At 33.9% G+C, this 4828-nt stretch overlaps 1 long non-coding RNA gene across 1 annotated transcript; it reads left to right on the top strand.

Annotated features, from left to right (window-relative positions):
• Positions 1 to 2210: 2210 nt before the first annotated feature.
• LOC125055125 lies at positions 2211 to 2765 on the top strand. Its single transcript, XR_007117820.1, has 2 exons — positions 2211 to 2260; positions 2453 to 2765. It is a non-coding gene; the product is annotated as an uncharacterized LOC125055125 (long non-coding RNA).
• The last annotated feature ends 2063 nt before the right edge of the window (positions 2766 to 4828 follow it).

Genomic DNA, 4828 nt, shown 5'->3' with positions numbered 1-4828 from the left:
CCAGTTGTCAACCTATCAGAAATATTGCGTCAGCTTTATGTTACGGGGTATCCCCTAACAAAAATCAATTATCTAGAACATTCGATTTACCGAGCGATGTATAGAAATTACGTTAAACTTTGTAGCATATAATAATTATAATATTTGAATTTCAAAGATATAATTTTATAGGGTTTGGATTACTTATATTTTCGTTTATTAGCACAGATTAAGACGATGAGTGATCTCTGTGCTGAAAATTGAAATAAATGATAAATGTCACTATAACGGATACCCAGTGTTACCAACTCGTCGAATTTTATAGAGTAGGTAGATACAATTTCAAAAGTTGGTAGTTTCCAAAGTAGAGTCCTTTTCATGAAAGAAGTCCCCCAGACGCAGCGCTGTAATCGCGCGACATCTTGTTGCCATTTATGAGTAAAAAATTTACCTATTTTACATTTAGCATATGTAATTTATCAAATAATACTACATATTTTCTGCATACTTCGATGAAACAATATTTCTGTTATGTAAAAAAGTATATTTTTATTTACTTATACAGGGTGGCCAAAAAGTCGTGGATCAAACGCAAATAGGGGATAGATGAGGTCATCAGCGGCAAAAAATTGTTCTACGGGAGGTCTCTAAGGTCAACGCCTGCAGAGTTATGATTGATTTTGGTTTTTATATGAAAATTGACTTTTTTTTACTAATTCTTCTTAAAATTCGAAAATATCTACATCCTGTATCTTTTTCATAATATCCACTAGATTGGTACTGATGAGTTCTTGCGTTAGACATACTATTTATAGTTGTTTATTGAGTGTATTGAAGATAATATTAAGTTATACGATATGAATTTTTTTCAAATCAAAACTTTTTGTTTATTTCGGACCCCACTGTGAAAAAAAATTACTCTACCGAAAAGTGACCCTGTATTACAAGTTTTGACGCATTTAATATGGATTCTGAAAAGGTATTACACATGGCCATGAGTCGCTCTAATATCTTTCTAGGGAGAATTACAAACAACGATTGTGAAATAATAATTGTATTAAAACAATTATTTCTCAATGGTTTTTTGTAGGCAACAAAATATTTTACAATAAAATATGTTCAAAATTCCTGACTTTGACCATAATACTTAACCTGCATCGTCTAATCAAATTCCTACGTAACCCTACAGACATCTGTCCAATTTTTTTAATCTAGTCCGATTCACACAGTACTGGTCACGGGTAGGTAAATAATCTATCATAAGTCCGAATCGTTGTTGTTTTTTCGTCCTAGAAAGATATTAGAGAGACTCATGGCCATGTGTAATACCTTTTCAGAATCCATATTAAATGCGCCAAAACTTGTAATATAGGGTCACTTTTCGGTAGAGTAATTTTTTTTCACAGTGGGGTCCGAAATAAACAAAAAGTTTTGATTTGAAAAAAAATTATATCGTATAACTTAATATTATCTTCAATACACTCAATAAACAACTATAAATAGTATGTCTAACGCAAGAACTCATCAGTACCAATCTAGTGGATATTATGAAAAAGATACAGGATGTAGATATTTTCGAATTTTAAGAAGAATTAGTAAAAAAAAGTCAATTTTCATATAAAAACCAAAATCAATCATAACTCTGCAGGCGTTGACCTTAGAGACCTCCCGTAGAACAATTTTTTGCCGCTGATGACCTCATCTATCCCCTATTTGCGTTTGATCCACGACTTTTTGGCCACCCTGTATAAGCGGTGTTCTACCTACTTACAGGGAAAAGATGAGAAAATAGGGTAAAGAAATGCATTACAATTTTTATTCAAATTTTTATTGAATAATTGTGATCAGCGGCCATAGGAACATTACTGTCTGAAGAGTGGATGGAAACAATCAGATTCTGTTTCAGTATCACTAGCCGTAGATATAATTATTATTCTTTTTCATATTGATACTTTTTCGGATGCGGGCGATTCTTCAATGGTGACAATTTTTTTCGAAGTACTCGCCGCTGTTAAACCTTTTGTAAATCTTGTTACAGTTTTCTCTGACACACCTGCAATTAAATAATGAACAATTAAAAATAAAAGTAACTTTAAGTTTATAATGCTTATGTACTATGTAATATATGTTTAAATTTCATTCATTTCATTTCATTTGTCAAAATTTGTCACAAAATGAATTTATATCATAAAAGTCCCATCAATAAAGCAAAAAATTATTATGTGGCAACTCTAAAAAGTACCTGTTATGGCGGCTACTCTCTTCTGAACATTGTTTAGTGGTATTAAAACACCTTGAATATTATTGTTAAACTTCGTAAGGCCAAACGCCTGCCTGGTTTTGTTAGCAATGGATGTCGAGTCACGGCGAAATAATAATTGTATCGGCGGGGAATCACCTACTTGCCTTTGATAAATTATAATAAAACAGACTTAGAAGATTTCCTAAATGGTGTGGTTGGTTTTTTTTCTAGGGGAAAAGCGTACACATACCCTCCCGCGGCGCGACTGCCTTATGGTGGAGGGTAATGTGGGACTCGCTACTGTGCATGCTCGCTGAAACCCAACGGAGCCCCCAGCAATCGCCCGAGCCAGGACACGATAGCAGCGTAACCTTGTGTGCATCCCGCCACGCGATAACCCGTTGAAGATCAGTGGTTGGTTGTTCAAGCTTCGTGCGTAACACCTAACCTAACATTTTGTTTTTGAGCGGTTTGGTATTTCAACTATTGGTACTCGTATTTTGTTTGTATTTATTACTAATAATTACACACATACGTTTATATATTTTAGCCTTTATTACGTAATCCTACATCACACCATTGTCCACATATACCATTATTTAAATGATTAACTATGAGACTTTTCTTTAAGAAGTAATATTACCATTTAGCCTGGTGATTTTAAAACTGTTGATAGGCATCCACGAGGTAAAGAGGAAATAAGATTTTTTAAATTTGAAACTACTAGAAACCGGAATACAGGATGCTTTAATTATAAAGTTTTAAACACTTTTCGTTGAAATTAAGTCAAATAACAATTAATCAATAAAATGGTATTCATGCCTTTTTAACAAAGTATGTAACATTGATTTACGCATATTTTAGACGCTTAAATAAAACTGTTTCTACCTTTATTTGGTTAAACTCACACTTCACAAAAATTTAATTTCAATTAAATAGTAAGTTAAAACATATTTTTTAATACTAATTTTATCGTGACAGTGTTTCTCTAAAGAAAACTTCATCGTTCATGACACTCACATTGCTAGAAGGCTCGCAAGTGCGTTGCCGGCCTTTTAAGAATTGGTACGCACTTTTCTTAAAGGCAGCAAAAAGCAGAATTGGTTCGTAAATACTTCAGTGGGCAACTGGTTCCACATAGTGGTGGTGCGCAGCAAAAACTGCGTTAAGAAACGTTCAGTTGTGGATAGACGGACGTCAAGGTGACAGGTACTATTGGTATTTGGTATTCTGCCTTGAAGTCCGACAATGGTACTCAGTTTCAGGTATTAGTCCGAAAATCTCCTCTGAATACTCTCCATGGTAAATACAGTAGAAGATGCAGAGAGACTGAGTCCAAAATATTATCTATATAGGTAGAACAAGCTAAACAGTAGTAGTTTAACTAAGTTTACACAAGTTTCAATATGAAACTTAGTGTATCTTGTAGTGTATTTTTTTTACTGAGCGAGAGTTATTGGGAATGTTTTAATGAGTAAAAACTGTAATAAAACTGTTGTTATTTAAAATGACACACTATTAATTGCTCCGGATTTGAAATAAATATAGATTAGTTGACACCAAACAAGGCCAGTCTATGAACCCTACACGTCGGAAGTAGAGACAAGGCCTCCACATCCTTCCTTCCGGTCTTATCTATTCCACTTAATTCCACATGACTTTAAAATTTTAAGCGTGTTTAGTATATTTTCTTATTTACTGTTTGAATGTATTTTTAATACGCCCTTCAATTTTCAAAATTACATTTGAAGATGTTTTCAGAAAGGATATTTGAATTATATAAACGTTATTATTTTTACCAGCTGTTTTTACTGTTGTTATGGATTACGATACTTATTGGGAGATTCCGAGGTTATTGGAGTAACACTTTGGTTTCATTATACTAATTTTATATTCTATATTAAAATTGTCATTACAAAAAAACAACAGTAGGCCTACAACCTTTAAGGTCTGTTCACACTCTCACAGTTACCGTAAATGTATAATCTGTTGAGCGAGTGTTAAAGTCGCACAACAGATAATACATTTCATTGCCAGGGTTTCAAACCTACGACCTCAAAGACGACCGTCACATGCAGAAACCACTAGCGCGCTAAAATGCAACTGCAATACGAATTTAAAGTAATTAAGATTTTATTCTTCTTAAAGTCGTCATAATATATTTTTAAAACATATTTTAATTTAGTAATATATTTTCTTTTTTACTATCTTCAACGTATTTCTTGATGGTACTTACTTGAAATTCTTGACGGCTTTCAGATAACATAGCAAACGATCGGTCGTCCTAAACCTATAAAATATTGCTGGACCACGCCTCGCTATAGCAACGGGAGCTTCCTTAACTATAAAGCCTGTTGCAGACCGCAAACTAAGCTATGCCAACACTAAACTAAGCTATGCCAAGCAAGCTAGGCTAAGCTAAGCTAGAAATAAATAGCGTGCACACCAAAAGCTAAGCCAAAAGTCAGTCAGTGTTGCGTAGTTCAATTAGACGTACGTCGCTGGCCATGAATATAATCGATGAAGAAAGTTCCGATGATCAACTATAACTGCGTTAGCTATGCGAGCTACGCTTAACTAACTTAGCTTAGCTCTTGGTCTGCAACC

Source organism: Pieris napi, chromosome 13 (assembly GCF_905475465.1).
Source record: "Pieris napi chromosome 13, ilPieNapi1.2, whole genome shotgun sequence".
Taxonomy (NCBI): Eukaryota; Metazoa; Arthropoda; class Insecta; order Lepidoptera; family Pieridae; genus Pieris; species Pieris napi.
The sequence above is the reverse complement of the archived record's forward strand: the minus strand, read 5'-3'. Positions and strand labels throughout refer to the sequence as shown.